This window comes from Dryas octopetala, chromosome 2, assembly GCF_963921425.1.
Source record: "Dryas octopetala chromosome 2, drDryOcto1.1, whole genome shotgun sequence".
Lineage (NCBI taxonomy): Eukaryota > Viridiplantae > Streptophyta > Magnoliopsida > Rosales > Rosaceae > Dryas > Dryas octopetala.
The window spans coordinates 5,004,193-5,018,375 of NC_141367.1; the positions used below are offsets into that span (position 1 = coordinate 5,004,193).

The 14,183-nt window shown below is 35.1% G+C and overlaps 1 long non-coding RNA gene across 1 annotated transcript; it reads left to right on the forward strand.

Annotated features, from left to right (window-relative positions):
- Window positions 1–8,568: 8,568 nt before the first annotated feature.
- Window positions 8,569–12,125, forward strand: LOC147292646 (uncharacterized). The gene is made up of 4 exons (XR_015120559.1): window positions 8,569–8,713; window positions 8,865–8,931; window positions 11,219–11,311; window positions 11,796–12,125. It is a non-coding gene; the product is annotated as an uncharacterized LOC147292646 (long non-coding RNA).
- The last annotated feature ends 2,058 nt before the right edge of the window (window positions 12,126–14,183 follow it).

Sequence of the window (14,183 nt, forward strand, 5' to 3'; positions counted from 1 at the left end):
TCCTGACACCCCTCATCTTTGTGGATATTTCTCCTTCCATTGCGCTGAGGGAAACTGGTCATATCCGTTTGAGTAATTTGCATGTTGCCTTCGCCTTCGGCGTTCTTTCCGCTTTGATCAGACATCGTTTTTGTTAAAACAAACCTTTTCTCGGCAAGTATTGTCGTGAATTCTTTAGCAGTAATACCTCTCTAAGTAGCTTCTTTTAGAAGTTCACTAATCTTTGAGTAAAATGTTCTTGTAATGGGCATCCACTAAGTGTCTGGTCAATCTGGTTGTAGGATGTGCTCTTCAAGGAAAATTTGATTGTGCTTCTTTAGGAAAATTTGGCACGATGTCGTTTTCTTTTCAACGGAACTTCAATAAGTCCCACTGGGCGTGCCTAATTATGTTACCCTCAAAATTCATCGAGGCTCGGGCCTCAAGAACTTCAAACGAGGAACATTGTAGTCCTCTTTATATTTGGTGATAGTGTGAAGGCGTGCCACTGTTCACGGCCCATAGGCCGGATATAGAAATGGATTGAATTTGGGTTGGCCTAAAAGTCGTTTTGTCGAATTTGATGTGGATGATCGATGTTGTCTGTTAAATTAGTATTGATTTACGCGTTATGTTCTGGTTTCTGATCAATTGATTGTACGCCCAAGTGAGGAACAACTTCCTTGGCCTAAGTTCTTTTTTATGTCTTGTTCCACAAGGACTTTTATAGTGGCACTGTGATCTTGGTGAAAATAAGTTACAAACAAATATAATATAAAGGGAATTTCACAGTTATTAATAATAGATAAGTATCATAAACAATAGTGGTAGTCCGCCTTCGTTCAACAATATCTAGATATTATTAATAATAAGGAAAATCGCAAATTATTAAGAATAGTTAATAATTATGGAATAGTTAGATGTTAAATACAAAGAATTTTACAGTTATTAATAATAGAAAGATATTATAGACAATGGAGGCAATCCACAGTTGTTTAATGATATCCAAATATTATTAATAATAAGAAAATTCACAATTAATAATAGTTAGAGGTTATATAATAGTTAGAAAGGAAAATTCATAGTTATTAATAATAGCAAGATCTTATAAACAATAGCGATAATCCACAGTTGTTTAATGATATCCAAATATTATTAATAATAAGGAAAATCACAATTAATAATTAGAGTACGAAATATAAACTCACGCAACGTTTATTGAAATACATAAATATAAACTCACACTTGCATTAATTAACGTACGTAAATGTAAACTAAATATTTATGATGAAGGTAAAAGAATACGCTATTATCATAAACATTTAAATGCAAAAGGTAAACAAAATATTTGTGATGAAGGTATAGGAATATGCTATCATCATATAATGTTTATTTAAATTGTGAAATACAAACAAAACGTTTATGAAGGTATAAGAATACGCTTTCATAAACAATCATACCAAGACAGTTGTACCCTGGCCGAGCTAACAAGAAGATAACACAAGGATGCTTGAATTAACTTGGAAAATGCGAATAGCTTAACATGAGCTATTGTTAAAAATGATGAACTCAGTAAATCAGGCAGACTGTATGGTGAGATTACACTACTTGTATCTGTGAGGTTGATGGTTTCGAGTAACTGAGTTTGTGTTTGGTTGTCTGTGTATCAGAGAGGGAGGGTGTTTGAGAAGTGACATATCAATCGCAGGAAGAGAGGAAGAGAGAGAGGGAAAGTGTTTGAGAGAAAGAGAGATAGAGATTGGCTTGAGAGCTGAAGTATATATAAGGGTGAGAGCTAGGCTTGGGAGACTCTGAGTCTTTTGTTTGATCGTGGATGATTTCTTATGTTTGTCGAATGCCTGTTATATAGGTATGGCTTGCTGAAGAAACAGGAGAGGATTAGTATTGCATGCAAATATTATATGTCATGGGCCAATCATAAGAGGAGAGAGAAAGAACAAAAATCAGAAAAATGGGCTGCTTCACGCATGGTTTCTGTCCGACATCATCATTTTTCATTATTCCTTTGTAATGATTATATTTTCTGATGTTATGCTGATGTCATTGCCATCAGAAATGGATTTGTGTTACGTGTTTTCTCCCACCAAAATAAAATAAAGTATTATAACAAAATAAAATAAAAAAATATTTTAACTAAGGTAAAAGTTAATTTAACAAAAACTATTTGGGTTAAGATTTATTGGTTTTTTTTTTTTTTTTTTTTAAAGATGTGTGTGGTTGTGATTGTGCCACATTAGTGGGGATTGAGGAATTCCCCCTAACATAATAAAAACCAAACTAACACATATATATTGCAATCATTTTCTAAAAACTAAAATTTGAAGCCCAAATCGATCAACATTAATATCAAATAAAAAAGGGGAAAATGATGACACTCGAATTTAAAGCATTAAATGCCAAGAAATCCCTAGCAAATTCTAGAATTATGAAATGTAAATGTGCATGAGATTTCGGTATTTCATGAATGTGAGAATTTAAAAAAAAATGTTTTACACTAAATAGCCACAACCATATAATAACAAGGATGTGTCCAGCTAAAATAAATTTAGTTTGTTTAATTATTAGTTTTTTTTTTTTTTAAATAGAATGATAAGAGGGATAAAAGTATTTAATGAAAGCAAAAAATAAGTCTAATTTTCAATATTGTTCGATTCTATCCATATTAATTTTTTAACAAAAATTCTAAACTCATATGCCAACAGGTTTTGGGAGGCATCCTTTACAATAAAAGTAAGGATGAATGGTTGTCAATTCAAAAAAGTAAAAACTGGGATTTGGAAGGTGAGGAAAGAATTATGTCGATTTTGAAGTTGAGTTTTGATAATTTGAAATCACCAACTTTGAAGCAATGTTTTGCATACTGCTTAATCTAAGTCATTTTCTTTTATGTATTACTTTGTGTACATTTGTTAGTTACCCTTTTCTTTTATTGACATTGGATGCTATCTTGAGTTTCTTTCTTTTATCTTTGTGAATTATAGTATTTTTGCTCTCTTGATAGGTGTATGAGTGAAAACCCAACCACTTCAAGTTCACACATTATTTTGAGAAGTGGGAAGGAATTGATAGAGTTTACAAGGGGTAGATCAAGAGAAAGAGGTACAAGGAAGACAAGAGAAAAATCACCTCCAAAGGAAGCAAGGATGGGGGATAGGAATCCACCTCCACCACCACTAGAGGAAGAAAGACCCTTGAGAGATTTTACACTACCTCTTTTGGCCACTCATCCTAGTTGCATTGTGCTTCCACCTAGTGCAAATGCATTTAAGATCATGCCGGGTACATTGCAATTGTTACCTAGCTTTCATGGAATGACAAGTAGTGATCCCTATTTGCACATCACCGAATTTTGTGAAGCTTGCTCAACCGTACAACTAAATGGAATTAATGAGGACAATTTAAGGTTAAGGCTTTTCCCATTCTCATTGAAAGACAAAGCTAAGCAATTGTTATACAAGTTGTTGGCCGCAAGCATCCACACATGGGAGGAAATGCAAAAGAGCTTTCTCCAAAAGTTCTTTCCACCATCAAAGACCAATGCTCTTAGGCAACTCTTAATGCAATTTAGGGAGCAACCTAATGAGCTATTTCATGAAGCATGTGAGAGATTCAAAGATATGGAAAATGGTTGCCCTAATCATGGTCTCACCAAGTGGATGATTCTCAACTTCTTCTACAATGGGTTGACTCAAGAGACAAGGAGAAGAGTGGACTATGCATGTGGAGGAAGTTTTATGGACAAAATCGAAAGGGAGGCCATAGAGGTTCTTGACAATTTGAGTGAGACTTCACAACTTTGGGACAATGTCAATGATAGGTTGCCAATGAAGGATGTGAACTTATCTATGAAAGAGCAACAAAGAAGAGGAGTATTTGACATGGACACTCCTCACATCAATGTGCAACACTACAAGAAATTTGGGATTAAGCAACGGAATAATAGGCAACACCTTTAATTTCGTTGCCTATTACGTGAATAGGCAACAAATTTTTCTACATAGGCAACGACCATGTACCTGATCTTGGATAATTAATAGGCAACGAACTATATAGAATAGGCAACAATTTTTTGGTTGCTGATTATGAGAATAAGTAAGGAAATAAAAAGGGGGTTGCTTATAATTTGGCGGGAAAGAGGCGCGAAGTTTCACAACGACAAGGTCGTTGCCTATTGTTTTCAAGTGGTTGCCTATTCATTTGGCGGGAAATTTCGGCGCCATAATGAATATAAAATAGACAACGATTGTTATTGGTGTTGCCTATGTGTATAGGCAATGAATTTGCAAGAGTTTAGGCAACAAATTGGATTTGTTGTCAATAAATTTTGGCAACGACTACTCTATAATAGACAATGACAATTATTGGCGTTGCCTATGCATATAGGCAATGAATTTGCAAGGGTTTTGGCAACAAATTGGATTTGTTGTCTATATATTTTGGCAACGACTACTCTATAATAGGCAACGAATATGAACCTAATATTGAAAAAATAAAAGGCAATGACTTCAGTCCAATAGGCAACGATATTTGGTCATTGCATACTATGGGGATTGGCAAGGAATTAATTACGGCTTTGCCTATTAGTACAAGAGAAAAAAACACAAAGTTTAGCAAGAAAGAGGTCGTTGCCTATTATTTTTCAAGTGGTTTCCAATTCATATGTTGGGGATTTTTGGTGCTATAATTAATATAAAATAGGTATGTAGAATTAATTTCAAGTGGTTTCCAATCTACCACCTGAATTAAAAAAAAAAATTCGCAATGTACTGCTTTCGTCCAAGTCCGTCAATATTTTTGTCAAAAATAAGGGTATATTAGTCTTTTCAGATGAATTTTTTATTATTAAATATATAAATAATAAATAATTCAATAAAAAAAACATAAAAAAAGCTGAGAACCCAGCCGACCTCCGATCTGGAAGAGAGAGAGAGATGAGGCTCGGGTCGGTGCTGGGCAGGGCGGGGAGGGGCTGGGTTTGGGATTGGTTTCGGTGGTAATGTGGGGTCGGGACTGGGGTTGGGCGTCGGGGCTGGGCGTGGAGTAGAGTGGGTTTGGGTTGAACATGAGCAGACCATATGTTGAATATTTTCATACCTTGACTATTTGTTGTCTTGTAATAATGTAATTAGAGGATCCCAGAATCTTTGACTTAGACTCCGTAAAAAATATGCAGGTATCAATTTAGAGAATGTGAAGTTCTAGTTAATAAGAATCAAATATATATTATATAACAAGGAGCAAAAACAAGGAGAAATAAGTTGAGAACAAGAAGTTGGTATTAAATTTCAAGAACATAAATCGTGGAATCATGTCTAAAAAAGGACTAAAGACTACCGACTTAGCATTGGTGGCTTGACTGTTTGTTCTCTTTTAATAATGTAATTATAGGATCCCAGTAGCTTTAACTTAGACTGTGTAAATGGCCAAAAAAAAAACTTAGACTGTGTAAAAAAAGAGTTGAAATAACTACTAACATTACAAATCCAGCGCCTTTAAAATCTAAAAACCTCCCAAAACCCAAATAAAAATTTAATAGTACAAACCATGATATGTGCGAGATATGGTCCTCCTTCCTCTTAATTTCCAAAATACAAAACAGTCACAGTAAATGTATTGTGATGGCTAGCTAGCTTATATACTTATATTCATTGCTTTCAGTAGAAAACAATACCTTACAAGCTAGAAAGGCATAAACGAACTCAATATCTTAATTAGAATAATTGAAACATGTTAATCCTACTTCCAATTTGTACGTAATTTATTTTCATAGATATTGTTACATATATAAGCTTCTAACATGCTTGTCCCTTGTTGTCATGAAACCACAATGAGCCATGGCAACATATATTACTTGTTTATTTGTTTTCATAGATCTGCTTCTTTTCACAGTGAAACACACTGCCCTCAATGTAAAACAATACTAATGGACGGTCATGGTACAAAACATTTAATATTTGGAGTAAAACGAAAGAGATCATTGAATTAACATAGTGGGGTCCAATTCATCTCCTTATACAGAGAATTAGAGAAACACAGTAGAGACCTATACTGTTTCCAGAAAAATAAAAGCAATATGAAAGCACTAAACTAAGACATACATGGCATCTTGCAGCCATCTACTTCTCATACAAAGGAATTGAGATTAGGAAATTGGTATTGCATTTTAACAACATAGACAATCAAAAATATAAATAGACCAAATAACCACGAAGCCCAATTGTAAACCTGCTTTCCAAACTCACAAAATTAAAATTGAAATTTGTTTAAACCTGATTTGCAATGGAGGGGGTGGTGCACGGGGATTTGCGATTGAAGTGGGCAAAATCAAATAATTCAACCTGCATAAACACAAACATAAACCAAAAATCAAAAGTCAAGAATGTAAAACATCAAAATAATTAAAGATGTGAAAAACTTGAAAAAAACAAAAAAACCTGGATAGAAGAGAAGACAGGCGGAGTTAAGAGGCTAAGAGGCGCTTGGGCTTGGGCGGTGGTTTGGGCGACCAAAGAAGACCAGGGCGAGAGGGGGTGAGGGAAAGAGAGGGGCGTTGTCGATCGAGAAAAGGGAGATAGGGTGAAGGAGAGGGCAGAGGAGGGAGGAGTCGTAGGGAGGGAAGAGTAGCATAGTGAGAGTAGTTGAGTCGTTTGATTGCTGTTTGGTGAGTACGGCATCTATTTTTTTCTAAACAACAAAACTTTTTTTTTTTGGCCACTAAACACCAAAAACTTTAATCGTTGCCTTATATGGGCAAATTCCTTGCCTATTAAAAAATGCAACATTTGTATAGTGTTGCCTCTCTTACCCGGCAACAACCAATTTTGGTTATAGCGGGAAGCATGCCGCTCAAATTTCGTTTTCTCATCCTTAAAAAAACAAATTAAAATTATTAAACAATGACTATCAAAAATTATATCTCACTCAAATTTCCTAATATATTAATTAATATGGTTATATACTTATATACTCAAAAAAAAAAAACAAAAAAAATTCAAAGAAAAAAATCATCGTAAAAACTAAAAAACAAAAATTAAATTATGAGTAATACTATTTGGACCAGATTAAATGACCAAATGAGAGGGATCAAGTGATGTGTCACTTAGAGAGATGTGGAGATGAGGGACCACATGGAAATGAGGCCTACCTCCCTAAGTGACACATCACTTGGTCCCTCCTATTTAGTTATTTAATTTGGTCCAAATAACATTACTCTTAAATTATACAGCAAAAGATGAATTTTACTTGTGGGTTTCAGTGATTTGACTTGAAGGGTTCCTTGGAAGGGGTACGGGCAGTGGCGAAGCCACATGAGGACCAGGGGGGACGCAGGCCCCCACTCAACTTTTGGGGGAAAAAAATGGGCTATTGATATAAAAAACAAAATTAAAAAAATTTCATGATTTGTTTACTAAAATACCCTTAAAATATCAGCCAGTCTTGATTCCTCATCTAATTCCTCCCCTCCCGCGTCTTCTTCTATTCTTTATGGACAACGTTATAGCAAGCTCTGCAAAATTGGTAAATGAGCAATGGTCTACTAAAATAGGTAAATGACAGTGGCAGAGGCATGTTATACCACACAAACGAATTCTATCAAAACATTCTTTCGTGAGGTTATTAGGTTATGATTAAAAAAATATAAATACATGAGTACTCTTTTTACTAAATAATTGAGTAAAAAAGACACTTTCAGTATTATGTTCATTTAGTCATTATACACAATCACAACACTTAGATTGGTGGGGTAAATGGGGGTGGTCATGGATCATGATGGTCATAACATGGCTCTACCGGCCACTAGTGGCGGAGCCAGCATGGGCTCATAAAGGTTAGCTGACGCTTCTCACCAATTGAAAAACTCTTGTTTCTATTTTGATTGACCTTAATTTCTAGAACATTTGAAAATATGTAGTTTATATACATATATATATGTATATACTTTCCAGTTTATGTATATGTTTACCATATGATTTCGGTATCAGTTATTTATTTACCATCAAGTTATTTATTTATTAATTTTTTCTTGCATTTTTTATTAATTAATAAATGTGTATTGTCTATGAGATGTGAATTCGAGACCCCATCCAACATGAGATTGGCTATAATTAGACCAAATTGTGATTGGCCGATCAATTCTCATGGTTAATTTAGGTTGACCCCCATTACAAAATTTCTGGCTCCGCCACTGCATGTCTACCACGGCTGCCTCCTCCACACCCAAAACCGTCCTTCATCGTACCACCTCCATCAAACCCTTCCACTCAAAATCACTGAAACCCTACTAAACTCAATTTTTGTTCTATAATTTAATTGTTGTTTTTTGTTTTTATGATGTGATTTTTTTAAATTTGCAATTTTGTACTTTTTTTTTTCCGAATATATAACCATATTAATTTTATTGATTTCGCAAGTTTGCTCTCTTACGCGGGAAATTAATATGCAAAAAAGCTTCCAACGACGCTTTTGTTTCCTATTATTTTGGTGATCATTGTCTAATAATTTAATTTTTTCTTGAGAATGAGAAAACGAAATTTGGGTGGGATGCTTCCCACCATTACGAAAGTTTTTATCTTTTTAAGGAAAGAAACCCAAATGCCCTATTGCCCAACAGAAACCAATCGACTCTTTGACTCCTCTCACTCTCAGACTCCTCTCTCTGCACGCTACTCCTCCCTGCGACTGCTTCCTCCCTCTCTCCCTTCGCTCGCCAACAGTACGCCCCTCTCTTGCCCTCACGTTCTCTTGCCCCTCTTAGCCTCCTATTGACTCTTCTATCAAGTTCTTTATTTTCAAAATTTTCACATCTTTAATTATTTGAATGTTTTACAGTTCTGACTTTTGATTTTTGATTTGTTTTTATGCAGGTTGAATTATTTGATTTGCCCACTTCTATTGCAAATCCGGTGCACCACCCCCTCCATTGCAAATCAGGTTAAAAAAAGTTCAATCTTAATTTTCCTGCGTTTGAAAAGCATATTTATGTTTGGGCTTTGTGCTGATTTGGTCTATTTGCATTGCCTATGTTTGGGCTTTGTGCTGATTTTGGTTTCTAAAGTTTTATCAATTCTATTGAAGTCTCTTCTCTGCTGGTTCATAATAGTGAAAATTGTCTCAAAGGAAAGCTGTTCTGCAAGGAATGTAATTTGTCTCAAAGGAAAGCTATAATTCTGTTGTTACTGTGGAAATTGTGAAAATTGTAAAACTTGGATTCTAGGTATCGTAGTAGTCTCATCTTAATTACCATATAAAAGAAGAGGTGTCATAAGGTTTTGAAATACATTATTCAGAATTTGGGTTTGTGTTGATGCTTGTTGGTAACTTGGTATCAGAGCTTCATTACCTCTGTCATGTATTTCAGAAGGGTTTCCCAAGTTCTCACGTGAAGGCAAATCTTTACTTCAACAAGTGTAGTTTTGAAGAAAGATTACCGATTAGAGGGTCAAATTACAAAACCATGCACATAAAGCAAATTGACTTGTCAATGATCTCGTTTTCCCGTGTTCACTTGGAGGGTTCCTTGATAGGTTTTCTTTATCTCAAGCTACTTGCTTCCTGTGACATCTTTGCTCCAATTATGGTTTTTCCTGGTTTGGACATGAATCACATGATACCAAAGTAAATAGAAAAATTTTAAGACCCTCAATGGACTCGGCTGAGTTCTATTAAAGATCTAACAAGAGATTGCAAAAAATGTCTCCTTTAGGCAGTGTCAGACCTCATTTTGTACTATTTCATCATGATATCAGAAAACTTAAAAAGTTTATAATAGTTATTTTTTTTAGTCAGAGCACTTAGGCAGAGGAGAGAAGTCAAACCATTTATTGATCATTGATTCATTATATTGCAACCTTCTGTTCTCGTCTGTGCATGTGTACCTACACATTAAGTGGGTTTTGGGGGAGAAGGGAAGAGGGCAGTGGATGTAGGTTTTGTTAAGAAACTTGGGTTTGGTTTGTCTGAGAAATATGCATTTGTGAAGATTTCCCAATTCAGTGTTGATGTCTTGGATGAGGCTGGTTAACTTGAGGAGTCCTTTTGGTCTGAGAAATCCTCTTATAGTTATGGATATAACAGGAGAATTTGGAAGTAGGCCCCATCTTGTTGGACTAACTTTGCTAGACCAGACGATGCCTATTGAGACGATTAATAGATAATTTCATGATTCAATAAGAAATAAGACCCTTTACAAAAACAAAAATTGCTTGCTACAGAAACACTCCTACACAGGTCGATCTGGTTATGGTTGCTATTGATCATGTTCTTCAAGTGAGATCTACTGTACTTGGAGCTGCCCATCTCTTATTATAGTATGGGATGGTGGAGATACATAAAATATTTAAAGCTTGTCTTGCATTTTCATAGACATGTATAAAAGCTAGCTACATAATGTGTTATTGCTTTCCATCTCACTTTTCTTTATGGATGTGTGATTTTTTTATATAAACAAATATATGTATTTGTTCTTTCCCTTTATGGCATGTATCTGAAGGATTATATATATATAAGGATATCTAGCTCTTTAATCAGATGAAAGTGATATCATCTTAGGGGATATATCAGATCAAAATGAAGATTTAAATCAGATTAAGGTGATGATAATATCCTGATTAACATTAATCAAATTGATCTAGATCTTACCAATTTTGTTTGGGGGAGCCATATATATTGAAGCAAGTTGGTGTGTCAAACAAATTAATTAGTTTTTTAGTAGGCATTTTTAAAAAACTTGCAGGGGCATGGCCACCCTCGGTCCCTTGCAAGTTCCGCCACTGCCATGATCCATATATATCATCTCTTCCAACTTGGAGTAGATTAGCATTGTCAATACTTCTTGAGAGATCCATATCATAAATTAATTAATGTCAACTTTGGATATTTGTTGATGTTTACAAATTAGTGTATCTGCAGGGTACTATTTCTGACGCCTAGCTCTAATTATATATATAAACTAGCCAGTAGTTCTATATATTAACAAGTAGCAGAATTGATGTTGATCAGAATTAGCATCAGAGTTTAAATTAAGTAGTATTAAAATTTTAACTTAACGCCACCTTCAATTCTAGTTTTTATAAAATCTAGGTTATTGATGATGGTGAGGTTTATATAAAAAAAAAAGGCCCCGATATCACTTTTTAATTCACTTTTGATTCTGATACAAGTTGTTTTTATTTTTTTGCCACTAACCAAGTTGTTTTTCTTTTTGGTATTTTTAATATAGGAGGGCAATGTCCCATCTTTTATTGATAATTGGAAAGATATGTACGTTAACAAGAATCAGCAGTGGACTACTGATGAAGCCAAGGAGAAACATGTAAGTCATTTGTTTGTAAATTTAAAAGCTTCAATTCCACCATGTGTATGTGCTCTTTAATTAAATGAAAATATGCCAGGGAACTTTCCATATAAATTATGCATTTGGGTTGAAGAGTAGATGATATACCAACACTATTATTTTGTATCTTCGCTTATATTTTCTTATGTTTATTGGAACTTAATGGAAGATCAAGAAAAGTACAGCATGGAATGGTGTTTAAAAATTCAGACAAAAAACAAATGCATTTAAAATTGAAAGAAACTGACATTTAAATTGTGTTTGTTAAAAAATAGTGAAAAGCAATGTTAGAATCACTAGAATGACAACCATACTGCATCCATGCCCTTTCTTTTATGGAGACTTTGTCATATAATATTAGTTCTTAACGTGTAACTCATGAAAATTGTCTTAGTTCATTACTATGTTTTGTTCTTTGTAATACTTATGCTCTACGGCTTATTTTGAAAAAATGCTTCAATAGTAGCAGCGGATCTATCCATGAGCAACTGACTCCCAGTCACACTCCAACAATCTAGAGATGGCATAAATGACGGCCAACTTGCAGGCAGTAGTAGTGAGGATGAGGATGAGGATGAAATTTGATTTAGTTGTTTTTTTTTTTTTTTTTTTTTCGAGATTTATTACATTTGTGTTTAAGTACTTTATTAGAAAATTATGTGAAGAAGTTATCATTTTCTAACATTTAGATTTATTAAATTTATGTTTAAGTTTTAGATTAGACAAGTTTGAATATGACGGTCAATGTAACATTTGTATTTATTATATTATGAAGTTTTATTGGGATTATAAATTTTATTTGTTGAAATAATAGCATTATTTATATTTATGAAAATTAATTAAAATAAATATTTGATAATTAAAAAATTATTCATTGCCAATTTTAAAAGGAAATTACGTTACACACTTCAAAAGGCAACGATAACCATGTTGCCTTTTGAGGGAAAATGCAACGATGACATGGTTGCTAAGAAGATTAGGCAAGGACCAAACCATGTTGCCTTTTGAGGGAAAAGGCAATGATGATAGTGTTTGGTTGCCAAGAAGATTAGGCAAGGATTAAACCATGTTGCCTTTTATGGGAAAAGGCAACGATGACATGGTTGCCAAGAAGTTTAGGCAACGCCATGGTCCTTGCATATTTTATACTTAAGTAACAATAGAGTCGTTACTTGATAGCATAGGCAACATCATAGAATGTCACCGCAATTATTAAGCAACAACATAGTGGTTGCCTATAAATTGAAAAGGCAACGACAACGGTGTTGCGTAATATAATACGCAACGCGGCCTTCGTTGTCTAAATGACATATATAACGACATAGATTGCTATCAAATATAGTCGGCAATGACAAAGTCGTTGCTTATAAATTGATAAGGCAACATCGACGGTGTTGCATAACAAAATAGGCAACGCAGTGATCGTTGCTGAATATCCTCAAATTTGGTTTTCTATGCCAGAATAGGCAACAAAGTATTCGTTGCCAAATTAGCAACGACCGTCAAAATCGTTGCCTATAGTTATTGGCAAGGGTCCTAGGGCAACGCCCATGGCAACGACATAATTTTGTTGCCAATAGTTTTAGGCAACAAATTTCGAGCTTTAGACAACGACCTCCAATCATTGCCGAATCCCTATTTTCTTGTAGTGCAACAAGAGTTGAAGAAGATAGAGGCCACAATGAACAAGAAGCTTGATTTGCTTCTCAATGCTCAACAAGGGAATTCTAGCTATACACCATCTTCATCTATGGCAAGCAAGGAAGTGGAGCATAGTTGTATGATATGTGAGAGCTTGCAACATGAGACAATGCAATGCCCTCAAGGAGGTTCATTTCCGGAATTTATGGAGCAATGCAACCAACTTGGTTATCAACAAAGACCAAGGAATGATCCCTATAGCAACACTTACAATCCGGGGTGGAGAAACAATCCAAACTTTAGATGGAGTGACCAACCACAAGCACCTCAAGCACCATCCTATCCAAGTCGTGAGCAAGGCCAAGGGTTTCAAAGGCCTAATGGTGGCTATCAAGGTGCTAGTAGCTCTTCATTCAACAACCAAGAAGCCATTAATTCATATCAAGCTCCTAGGGAACCTTACCAAGCTCCTTCACAACAACAACAAATGCATCAAGAGGTAATGAAAAAATCCTCTATTGAAGATTTGCTAACTAGGTTCATCATAGAGAGCAAAGGAAATCAAGTCAAGCAAGATGAAAAGATCAACATTCTAAGCAATGGTTTGAACAAACTTGAGATGCAAATGGGGCAATTGGCCAATGAGGTTAGAGAAGGGAAGCAAGGTGTGTTTCCAAGCATGGTTGAGAACAATTCAAAGCATGAGCAAGTTAAACTTATCACTACCTTGAGAAGTACGTGGCAAGGAGTACAACAATCAAGTAACCTTGCCAAGCTTTGAGGAAAAGGTACAAGAGCAACCTAGGGAGCACACCAAGGCACAACAAGGAAAGCCACTTGCACCACCCGAATTTGAGAAGCAAGAGAAGAACAAAGGGAAGACCATGGAATTGGGTGATAATGAGGTGAATTTAGGGTACAATGATGGTTATCCTAAGGCTTTGAAGGACAATCTTACGACCAAGGCCGAGAGTAGCATCAAAGAGAAGCAAGAGAAAGAGCAATCCGAGAGACCATTCAAGAGAGGTATCACATTCAACCCTCCTTTGAATATAGTACAAGATTTTGAGCCACCACTTCCATATCCTCAAGTTCAAAGAAAGCAAGAAGCCAAGGCAAAGAAAGAGAAAGAGAAGAATGAACTTCTTGAGTTATTCAAGAAAGTGGCTATAAACATTCCTCTCCTTAATGCCATAAAGATCATTCCTTC